This window comes from Bos indicus, chromosome 11, assembly GCF_029378745.1.
Source record: "Bos indicus isolate NIAB-ARS_2022 breed Sahiwal x Tharparkar chromosome 11, NIAB-ARS_B.indTharparkar_mat_pri_1.0, whole genome shotgun sequence".
NCBI classification, from domain to species: domain Eukaryota; kingdom Metazoa; phylum Chordata; class Mammalia; order Artiodactyla; family Bovidae; genus Bos; species Bos indicus.
In genome coordinates, this window is record NC_091770.1 from 55,729,990 (window position 1) to 55,742,406 (window position 12,417).

General features: G+C 36.7%; 1 protein-coding gene across 4 annotated transcripts in view; it reads right to left on the bottom strand.

Annotated features, from left to right (window-relative positions):
- Window positions 1–12,417, bottom strand: part of CTNNA2 (catenin alpha 2) — a 1,365,089-nt gene that overhangs the window by 1,176,893 nt on the left and 175,779 nt on the right. The gene's annotated exons all lie outside the window — the stretch shown is intronic.

A 12,417-nucleotide genomic window follows, 5' to 3' on the forward strand; every position in this document is an offset into this window, starting at 1 on the left:
TTGGTGGGTTCTAGTGTCCTCTTCGGAGAAGGCAATGGCACCCCACTCCAGTACTCTTGCCTGGAAAATCCTATGGACGGAGGAGCCTGGTAGGTAGTCCATGGGGTCACTAAGAGTCGGGCACAACTGAGCAACTTCACTTTCACTTTTCACTTTCCTGCATTGGAGAAGGAAATGGCAACCCACTCCAGGGTTCTTGCCTGGAGAATCCCAGGAACGGGGGGAGCCTGGTGGGCTGCTGTCTATGGGGTTGCACAGAGTCGGACACGACTGACGAGACTTAGCAGCATCAGCAGCAGTGTCCTCCAGTTGATGGTTTAGTTGTGTCATTCTTAATACAGTTGCATGCATGCTAACTCACTTCAGTCATGTCTGACTCTTCACGACCCTATGGGCTGTAGTCCAACAGGCTCCTCTGCCCATGAGATTCTCCAGGCAAGAATACTGGAGTGGGTTGCCATGCTCTCCTCCAGGGGATCTTCCTGAATGGAACTGGAGTCTCCTGCGGCTCCTGCATTGCAGGCAGCTTCTTTACTGCTGAGCCACATCTAAAACCATAACAATGCCTTACTACTTAACTTTTACTGCCCTGGGCTAATGAGAGAGGAACAGAGGCAGATGCTATCTGTTAAATGTAAGTATATTTATGTAAAAAAAAAAAAAAAAGTGAAATGATGGCATGGTAGACTCAATAGTTATTTCTTGCATAGTTGGTCCTAATGGTACACAAGGTAATGAGTGTTTGCCAAACACAAAAGACCTAGAGCTAAAGTAGTTACCAACATATCTATGTTGTACCCAATGATTTAAGGTCAGAAAAACATCATCCATCAAATTAATGAAAATTTCAATTTTCTTATTTTGTTTTGTTACTTATTTTATAAATTTCTTTATGAATAAAAATATGTGCAAACATAATTTCATGTTTTTAATACTACTTGAAGCTCACTCTAAGATTTGGGAGGATTTTTTTGGCTTTCATTTTGGGTTTAAAAGGATTCTACACATTACTCAAGTTTCAAAACTTTGCTAATACAGCTGGCCTCATAACAAAAAGAACATCACTCCCATCTGGTGGCAGACATCAAAATTTTGAACATAATTTCAAAACAGAAATTAATCTTAACTCTAGACTAGACACTAGTCAACTAAATTCCTATTTCAAAAGTGACAAACACAATAACTGCCAAGTAATCCAACATATGACATCAATTCAAAGAAGTACATGAAACATAATGAATTACTTTTAGTTGTGGGTACCAAACATTAAAAAAAGTACAACTTAAGAAGTGTTAATATTAGGGAATGAAACCGTAATTGTAAAATAATAAAAACACTTTATAGTCTTTCAATTAAATATTAATATATGTCATAAAGGTAAACTTCCCAAAGCATAATCTCATTCAGTTCAGTTCAGTTCAGTCGCTCAGTCGTGTCCAACTCTTTGAGACCCCATGAATCACAGCACACCAGGCCTCCCTGTCCATCACCAACTCCCAGAGTTTACTCAAACTCACGTCCATCGAGTCAGTGATGCCATCCAGCCATCTCATCCTCTGTTGTCCCCTTCTCATCCTGTCCCAAAGCCCTCCCAGCATCAGGGTCTTTTCCAATGAGTCACCTTTTCACAAGAGGTGGCCAAAGTATTGGAGCTTCAGCTTCAGCATCATTCCTTCCAATGAACACCCAGGACTGATCTCCTTTAGGATGGACTAGTTGGATCTCCTTGCAGTCCAAGGGACTCTCAAGAGTCTTCTCCAACACCACAGTTCAAAAGCATCAATTCCTTGGCACTCAGCTTTCTTCACAGTCCAACGTTCACATCCATACATGACCACAGGAAAAACCATAGCCTTGACTAGATGGATCTTTGTTGGCAAAGTAGTGTCTCAGCTTTTAAATATGCTATCTAGGTTGGTCATAACTTTCTTTCCAGGGAGTAAGCGTCTTTTAATTTCATGGCTGCAGTCACCATCTGCAGTGATTATGGAGCCCCCAAAAATAAAGTCTGACACTGTTTCCACTGTTTCCCCATCTATTTCCCATGAAGTGATGGGACCAGATGCCATGATCTTCGTTTTCTGAATGTTGAGCTTTAAGCCAACTTTTTCACTCTCTTCTTTCACTTTCATCAAGAGGCTTTTGAGTTCCTCTTCACTTTCTGCCACAAGGGTGGTGTCATCTGCATATCTGAGGTTATTGATATTTCTCCCGGCAATCTTGATTCCAGCTTGTGCTTCTTCCAGGCCAGAATTTCTCATGATGTACTCTGCATATAAGTTAAATAAGCAGGGGGACAATATACAGCCTTGACGTACTCCTTTTCCTATTTGGAACCAGTCTGTTGTTCCATGTCCAGTTCTAACTGTTGCTTCCTGACCTGCATATAGGTTTCTCAAGAGGCAGGTCAGGTGCCCTGGTATTCCCATCTTTCTCAGAATTTTCCATAGTTTATTGTTATCCACACAGGCAAAGGCTTTGGCTTAGTCAATAAAGCAGAAATAGATGTTTTTCTGGAACTCTCTTGCTTTTTCCATGATCCAGCAGATGTTGGCAATTTGATCTCTGGTTCCTCTGCCTTTTCTAAAACCAGCTTGAACATCTCGAAGTTCGTGGTTCACGTATTAGTGAAACCTAGCTTGGAGAATTTTCAACATTACTTTACTAGCGTGTGAGATGAGTGCAATTGTGTGGTAGTTTGAGCATTCTTTGGCATTGCCTTTTGGGATTAGAATGAAAACTGACTTCTTCCAGTCCTGTGGCCACTGCTGAGTTTTCCAAATTTGCTGGCATATGGAGTGCAGCACTTTCATAGCATCATCTTTCAGGATTTGAAATAGCTCAACTGGAATTCCATCACCTCCACTAGCTTTGTTTGTAGTGATGCTTTCTAAGGCCCACTTGACTTCACATTCCAGGATGTCTGGCTCTAGGTGAGTGATCACACCATCATGATTATCTGGGTCATGAAGATCTTTTTTGTACACTTCTTCTGTGTATTCTTGCCACCTCTTCTTAATATCTTCTGCTTCTGTTAGGTCCATATCATTTCTGTCCTTTATCGAGCTCATCTTTGCATGAAATGTTCCCTTGGTATCTCTAATTTTCTTGAAGAGATCTCATTACATGTATTCAAATCCTATTTTTAATATATGTTATTTTTTCTTTCACAAGGAAAGATATGGAGGTTTTAAATAAAGTAATGATTTTTAAGTTATTCAGCCACAAAACCTTATAATAAAGACAGATAAACATTTTTCAAAGTCAGAAAAACAGCTTTTTAGAATTAAAATGGGAATTGTTATTTTAAAAACAAAAACAGGAAAATATTTGGAAACAGGTTAACCACATTACACCTAAATTTGATCAAATAAATAAATAAGCTTATTAGAATTCCCACTGTTTGCTTTTAGTACATTCTTCACCTTCACACAGTTCCAATCCTCTGACAAAGATGAATAATCAACTTATTACAACATTATAGTATCACCATGGAACCATCCAAATGTATTAATCTTCGAATCACATGAATAAAACATGAATTAAGGTAGTTTCAATAGTGATATTTTCTGGACAGATGGAGAAAGGATACAACGAGACTTCATTTCATACTTTTTTTCTTTAGGTAAATTCATATACAAAATATTTTGTAAACAGTATAAGACACAGTGCTCTTGTCTGTAAAATCCCATGGACGGAGGAGCCTGGTAGGCTGCAGTCCGTGGGGTCGCTAAGAGTCGGACACGACTGAGAGACTTCACTTTCACTTTTCACTTTCATGCATTGGAGGAGGAAATGGCAACCCACTCCAGTGTTCTTCCCTGGAGAATCCCAGAGACGGCGGGGCCTGGTGGGCTGCTGTCTATGGGGTCCCACAGAGTCAGACACGACTGAATCGACTTAGCAGCAGTAGCAGCAGCATAAGACAGAGTATGATATAACAAAAAGACACATACTGACTTAATTCTCAGAAGTTATTTCATTTCTGACTATCAGTTTATTTCTCTAATCACTTTCCAACTTTAAATTCTCTAATTTTAAATCTAAGTCTGAAAAAAAAAAATCTAAATCTGTTTCCCTGATTCAATGCACAGAAGAATTTAACTATTGTTGTGAGTCACAAAGAGGTAATTCCTGTATAAGGACTAATACCAAAGGTGGATAAAATAAGTTATTTTTTAAAGCATAAAATTGAATTTTTAAATTTTGAAATAATATTTTAAGGATATAATATTCTAATTATTTAGGTTTTGAGATAAGTATTAACTTTTTGAGTAAAGTTTAAAAAGACTTAAATATAGAAGGCATTAGAGCCCAACCTAATAGGGCCCCATGGACATTACTGAAAATGATACAGAAAAAGATTAAAGAGAGCTCCTCTTCTCAGGAGGTTCTTTCCCCATCAGGCCAATTTAGAACAGCTCATTAAACATCAACGGTATTCTTTTATCAGATGCTTAGGGTTATTTCTTAAGTTGCATATTCATCTTTCTATAGAGAAACAAGGAACAAAATTCTAACAAATTTCATCCTGTACTATTGTGATGGCCTTAGCTTCATTAGTTTACTGAAATGTTTAAGGCTGAATTTCAGTAATTTATAAGTTTTTTCTTTAGTTATCTTTGATTAAATGTAAAACATAAATAATTCTTCTAAATCTACATTAAAATGTTTTTTTCCTAAAGAAAATATCCAATGAATCCCTATTTTATACATGGCATCCAATTCCTAGTAATAATTAATTACTATCCAGTAAGTCACATTTATCAAGTAATAAAGCCATTACTATCAAGCCAGTACTACCAAGTAATAAAGAACACTGCATTAAGAGCAAACCTATATTACTGTGAAGGACAGGGAAGCCTGGTGTGCTGCAGTTCATAGGATTGCAAAAAGTTGGATACGACTTAGTGACTGAACAACAATATTAATATGAGAACACTGTCAGACACTTACAACTCATTTTAATGGACTGTCTCAGGTACCACTTTAATAATCTTATGACGTATCCATAACTTACATATGAGGACAGATTAAGTAACATATTCAAGCTCTGATTCACAATCAAGCCTTCCTAACTTCAAAGCTTGTATAAACATAATCACTATTTCAATGGTGTGAAAATAATTAATAAATTGCAACTTACAAATCTACAAAATTAAGGTAGATTTTGCATTGGAAAAATAATGGCCTTCTGTATATACTTTTTAATTACAAAGAGAATATTTACATTTTCATTTCTAACTGGTTTGCATAGACAAAACTATCTTTGTATATTTATACTATATCTGGCTATCTTACCTTATTCTCACATTGATTTCAATGGTACACAATAATAATATAAATGAAAGATTTTATCTGTCCTATTCCTATGTTTACATGATCTTATTCTTATTAAAAGTTTTTATTAGAAAAGATTACAAAATTCTGTCAAATATCTGTTTAGTACCCCAGGGTATAATCTATTGAGAAACTAAAATATTTTTGTTTCCTGATAACAGACTATCATATTCTTTAAAAGTCTTATTTTGTTATGAATATGCTAAACTTTTGATACACTGCTGGATGATACTTTCTACATTTTATAGAATTTTTTTTGCATTTAAATTCAGAAATAAGATTGAATTATCACTGTCCTTTTTTAAAGTTATTTTAGAGTGTCTTGATTTTTTAATATAAAAGCTATGTTTCTTCAAGAACTACTGAGGAGCTGTTAAATTTTTTCTACGGTTGAAGCAGAACTTTAAGTAACACTGCAATTATCAGTTCTTTAAATATCAGATAGTATTCAGCTAGACATCCATCTGTTCTGCTGCTTTTTAATAACAGATCTTTAAAAGCTTTCCAATATTTATATGGCTTAATCCAGTTTTCCACTTCCTCTTGGATAAATTTTGATTATTTCAATCTTTCTAGGATTTTATTCCCTTCCTCTATGTTTTCATTTTCCTAGGTATAGAGTTGTATGTAATATTCAACTATGCTTCTTTTAATCTCTCTTGTTCCTAGAGTTCTTTCTGCTTTCCCACTCATAATCTTATGTATTCTTTATATATTTTCCATAATATGTGCCTGAGGGATTTATATTGGCCATTTCAAGAAAGAATCAGGGCTTCCCTGGTGGTCCAGTGGTTGGGAGTTGCCTGACAATGCAAGGAAAATGTACTGGATTTCTGCTCCAGGAAGATCCTACACACTGCAGGGCAGTTAAGCCACTGTACCACACGACTTGCGCCAGCACTCACTAACTGCAACTACTGAGCCATGTGTGCTGCAACTACTGAGGCCTGAATGGCTGGAGTCCACGCTCTGCAAACAAGAGAAGCCAGCTCAAGGATAGGCCCATGGAGCACAATCAGAGAGTAGCCCTCATTCTTCACAACTAGAGAAAGCCGTTGCACAACAGCAAAGACCCAGCACAACCAAAAATAAATAAATAAATGGCATCTTTGACAAAACAAGAATCAAATTTTGAATAAATTTAACCCTTTGAACTCACTATTTTAGTGATTCCAGTGTTTATGGTTATTAAATTCTGATTTCCTAGTTTCTTTTGATGTTCTTTTTCTAATTTGTTGAATACTTAGTTTATTTCTGGTTTTTCTTTAGTAAAAAAGGCATTTAAAGCTAAAATTTTGTACTAAGCACAGTTTTAGTGGGTATGTATATTTTGTTAAGAAGAGATCATCTTTTTCATTAAGTCAAATATAGTTTATAATTTCCCTTTGCTTTTAAGAGTTATCTAAGAGTGTGTCCTAATTTCCTAATAAATTTGCCAAATATAGTTTTTCCATTTCCTAATAAAGCTTAGTATCACAGAACATGGCCTATTAAAGATTTTTACTCTCTTGAATTTATAAAAGTTCAGGCATCTTTTTCAAGGTCTAAAATGAATCTTTTCTCACATGAAATTGCATGATTTCCATAATGTAAAATTTTTCCAAAAAGAATCTTGCCATTTCAACATTGTAAGTTAAACATGCACCTCATATACATTATGATAGAAATGAGGGAAAGTTTTGTTTACTACTTTAAGTAGTTACAGATGGTAAATTCCTGACATCACTTTCCTTACAACAGTGAATGAATTTTATTGAGAATTCCTAACCTTCTGGTGTTTATTTCAACTCTATCCAGCTTTATATAAACTGCAGGATGGCTACAGGCATATAGAGTCACTGGATATTTCAATGAATTTTATTCCATTCATTAAACTGTAATATGTGTTTGGTTCATTTGGGGCTTTGTTTAGGTTAGTTTTCTCTCTCATTTCCACCTTTTGCTTTAAATGTTGAACATGGAGTTTATATCTAATATTATCTTCAGATTAGATCAGATCAGATCAGTCTCTCAGTCATGTCTGACTCTTTGCGACCCCATGAATCACAGCACTCCAGGCCTCTCTGTCCATCACCAACTGTTGGAGTTCACTCAGATTCACGTCCATCAAGTCGGTGATGCCATCCAGCCATCTCATCCTCTGTCGTCCCCTTCTCCTCTTGCCCCCAATCCCTTCCAGCATCAGAGTCTTTTCCAATGAGTCAACTCTTCGCATGAGGTGGTCAAACTACTGGAGTTTCAGCTTTAGCATCATTCCTTCCAAAGAAATTCCAGGGCTGATCTCCTTCAGAATGGACTGGTTGGATCTCCTTGCAGTCCAAGGGACTCTCAAGAGTCTTCTCCAACACCACAGTTCAAAAGCATCAATTCTTCGGCGCTCATCCTTCTTCACAGTCCAACTCTCACATCCATACATGACCACAGGAAAAACCATAGCCTTGACTAGACGAACCTTTGTTGGCAAAGTAATGTCTCTGCTTTTGAATATGCTATTTAGGGTGGTCATAACTTTCCTTCCAAGGAGTAAGCGTCTTTTTATTTCATGGCTGCAGTCACCATCTGTAGTGATTTTGGAGCCCAGAAAAATGAAGTCTGACACTGTTTCCACTGTTTCCCCATCTATTTCCCATGAAGTGGTGGGACCGGATGCCATGATCTTCGTTTTCTGAATGTTGAGCTTTAAGCCAACTTTTTCACTCTCCACTTTCACTTTCATCAAGAGGCTTTTGAGTTCCTCTTCACTTTCTGCCATAAGAGTGGTGTCACCTGCATATCTGAGGTTATTGATATTTCTCCCGGCAATCTTGATTCCAGCTTGTGCTTCTTCCAATCCAGCGTTTCTCATGATGTACTCTGCATATAAGTTAAATAAGCAGGGTGACAATATACAGCCTTGACATACTCCTTTTCCTATTTGGAACCAGTCTGTTGTTCCATGTCCAGTTCTAACTGTTGCTTCCTGACCTGCATACAAATTTCTCAAGAAGCAGATCAGGTGGTCTGGTATTTTCATCTCTTTCAGAATTTTCCACAGTTTCTTGTGATCCACACAGTCAAAGGCTTTGGCATAGTCAATAAAGCAGAAATAGATGTTTTTCTGGAACTCTCTTGTTTTTTCCATGATCCAGCGGATGTTGGCAATTTGATCTCTGGTTCCTCTTCCTTTTCTAATATTATCTTATCTCTCCTAAATTATTCATATGTCTTCAAAGGATCAACAATCATATTAATCTTACCCTTAAGATTTCATTCCAGGGGTGGGAATGGTGAGTCTTGATAACACAAGCATATTATCACGAAACAATATTTACAAAAGCCTATCTTAAAAGTCACATTTTTGAGAGAATCATTTTTTTATTTTTTTTTTAAATCACTGTAGGAACACTAGTAAGAAAGGCAAGCCATTTAGATATTAGGAGACACTGGAAGGGTGTTAAGAATAGTTACAGTACTAAGTCACCGTGTGAAATTCAACAAGACTTTGTAAGTATTTTCCTGTATTAAGTGAAAAAATATGAATTAGATTATTAACTGTCTTTATTTTCAACAAGTATTTTTTAATGTATTGCCTTTATTGATAGAAGAATTTGAAATGACTGGATTGAAAGATACATGGAAAAGGCTGTAATGTTTAAATGTAATCTTAGATATTTTGGTCTTTAGATAAATCAAGAGCAAATATGTAAAGATACGAAACTTTTAAGAAATGAGACAGTTTATGTGTAATATTGGGCTTGCCCATGCTAGATTCACTCATATCCTTCTCACTGACATACAGTATTGGTTTACGACCAGTATGAACCTGAAATACAACCATCAAGAAAAGAAAAATGGAGACTACATTTAATTAACACAGGGCACTATGTTCTAATTATTGCTTCATTTCATCTGCATGATAAGGATTAAATATATTGGCATGAATCTGAAGTGAAAATTCCAACACTAGAAAAAGGTAATCTGTGTTAGTAACCCAGCCGACAGAACTACATTTCCGAGCAGACCAACCACAAAGAACCTCCCAAATCAGGCTTTTTCAAGCTATCTATGATGAAAGGTCAAATATAGGTTATTCTAAAAGTGCATAAACCAAAGATTTTTAAAAATACAAGACAATGAATAACCCCAGAAATTTAAAGATAAAAAGCTCAAATTTTATGATTAGCTTCAACATGCATAAAATTACTCTATAAAACTACCATAAATTTTTCAAAGCACTTACTTTGAATTTCTGTGCTTATTGCTGTCCAATAACAAATAATTCATGGATCAGTCTTAGTCCACAAACCACAACTGCAGCAGCCAACATACTCTCAAATCTAAGAGTCTATCAGTATTAGGTGTTTCTTGAATAAATTTGTATAGCACTGATAAGAATCATGACCACATTAAAAAAGGGCATAAATCTAATGAAATGTTTCAACAATTACAAACATGTCTACTTCCTAATCCTTAGAACCTGTGAATGTATTACCTTAAATGGCAAAAGGGATTCTGCAGAGGATCTCAAGATCCAGAGATTATTTTAGAATATCTGGGTGACCCCAATATTATCACAGGAGTTGTTATAAGAGGGAGCTTCCCTGATAGCTCAGATGGTAAAGAATCTGCCTGGAATTCAGGAAGAAGGAGGGTTAAAGTCAGAGGTCAAGATATGATGGTAGAAGCTGAAGTCAGAGGAAAGATTTAAAGGTGCTAAACTGTTGGCTTTAATGATGGAGGAAAGCACCACAACCAAGGGCACAGGTGCACTCCTGATGCTAAAAATAGGAATGAACTTCCTCCTTAAGGAACACATCCCTACCAACATCTTGCATTTAGGACCTTTGACCCCTAGAATTGTATGATAATAGATGGGTATTGTTTAAACTACTAAGATTGTGGTAATTTGTCATAGTGGCAACTGGAAGCATATAGGCATACAGACCTTGGTTCTGGGAAGTAGGGTGTTGCTATAACAACTACCTGAAAATGTGGAAATGGCTTTGAAATTGACGGTAGGCAGAGGCTGGGAACATTTTGAGGAGCATGATAGAAAAAGCCTAGATTACCTTGAACACAGAGTAAAATATGGATGTTAAAAGCCCTTCTGGTGAGGACTCAGAAGGAAGTGAACAGCACGGTAGAGTAAGCTTTTATCATTTTAGAAATTATTGAAATCATTATAAATGGACAGTTAAAGGAGGGCTCAGAAGGAAATGAAAAACATGTTATTGGAAAATGGAGAAAAAACAATATTTGTTATAGAGTAGAAGAAAGCTTAGCTGAATTGCTTCCTATAATTATATAGAAATCAGAATTGTAAGTGATGACCTTGAATATTTAGCTGAGAAGATTTCCAAGCAAAGTATTGAAGGAGTGGCCTAGTTTCTTCTTCCTGCTTATAGCGAAATGTGAGAGGAGCTGGTCATGGACAGGGAGGCCTGGCGTGCTGCAATTCATGGGGTCGCAAAGAGTCAGACAGGACTGAGCGACTGAACTAAACTGAACTGAAGAGGAAAGAAACATACTGAGTCAAGAATTATTGGTACTTCCCTGGTGGTCCAGTGGTTAAGACTCCATGCCTCTACTTCAGGGGGCATGGGTTCAATCCCTAGTTAATGAATGTAAGATCCTGCCTCATGCCACAAGATGCAGCCAGAAAAAAAATTTTTTTTGTTAAGAATATTAAGTTGAAAGGAACCAAGACAGAATGATTCAGAAACTTCTCAGCCTAGGCAGATTGCAAGAGGTGTTAAAATTAGAAGTCTCAGTTTCAGGAAAAAGTGGCTCTTAAGAAAAAGTCAACTTTGTGTCTAGATAACCTTCGGTTAGTGCTTTGGAAAGATTAAAACCTTGATATGTTCATTCACACAAGGAGCTCTTGGAAAGATTAGACATGGGATTCATGGATTCCCTCAGTGATTTCAGCAGAAGACAAATTGGAGATGAGGTTATCCACGAAAGATCTACAAAGTATCCTGTTTTCTAATAGAGAAAATCTCAGATATATACAAGAGAGAACCACAGGTTTCTCAAGAATGTTACATCAGTTGAAATACTGACAATCTGAACTGAAAAAAAGAGATGAATTTCAAAAAAGCTGTTGCACTTTCAAGTTACACAGGCAGGAAATATTCAACTGAAAATACATGCTATCTTTCATGAAAAAAAAATAATGATTCTTAAAGAACCAGGCCCAGAGGGCAGAGCCTTGAGCCACAGAGGATTATCACCAAGCTGTGAAATCTGAGTTTGCCTAGTTGGAATTCTAAACTTCTTGAGACTGGTAACCATTTTTTTTCTTCCACATTGTCTCTTTTTAAATGCAAATGTCTGCACCTGTTATCTTATGCTTGTCCCACAATGCATTTTGAAGGTGTATGATTTATTTTCTAATTTCACTGGTACATAGATGAGAGAAATTTTGCTTGAAAAATGAATATAACTAGAACCTTGATGATAAGCATGAGAATGCTCAATTACATCTAACTCTTTGCAACCCAGTGGACTGTAGCCCACCAGGCTCCTCTGTCCATGGAATTTTACAGGTACAAATACTGAAGTGGGTCGCCATTTCCTACTCCAGGGGATCTTTCCCACTCAGGGATTGAAACCATGTCTCTTGTGTTTCCTGTACTAACAGGTAGATTCTTTACTATTTCACCACCGGGGAAGTCCCTATCTAAACCTTACTCATACCTAATTTAGAAGATTTAGATGATGAGATTTGGAAATTTTTAGCTGATGAATTTTAGATGAGATTTTGTCCATATTCTAACTCCTTGAAAGTCTGAATATACTACCTAAAAATGGCAAGAGAGACTTTTCAGATGTGATTTGCTCAAAGATCTTGAGATGAGGACATTATTCTAGAGTATCTGTGTGGGCCCAATGTAATCATAAGGGTCCTTCTAAGAGTGAGACAGGATTAGATATGAGGACATGAGCAGAGGTCAGTCAGAGAGAGATTTGAAGATGCCGTACTGCTGGCTTTGAATATGGAGGAAGGGGCCAAAGAAGGGAATGGCCTCTAGAACAGGGAAAAAGCAAAGAAACAGATTTTCTACTCGAGCCTCCAGAAGGAATGCTTCTTTACCA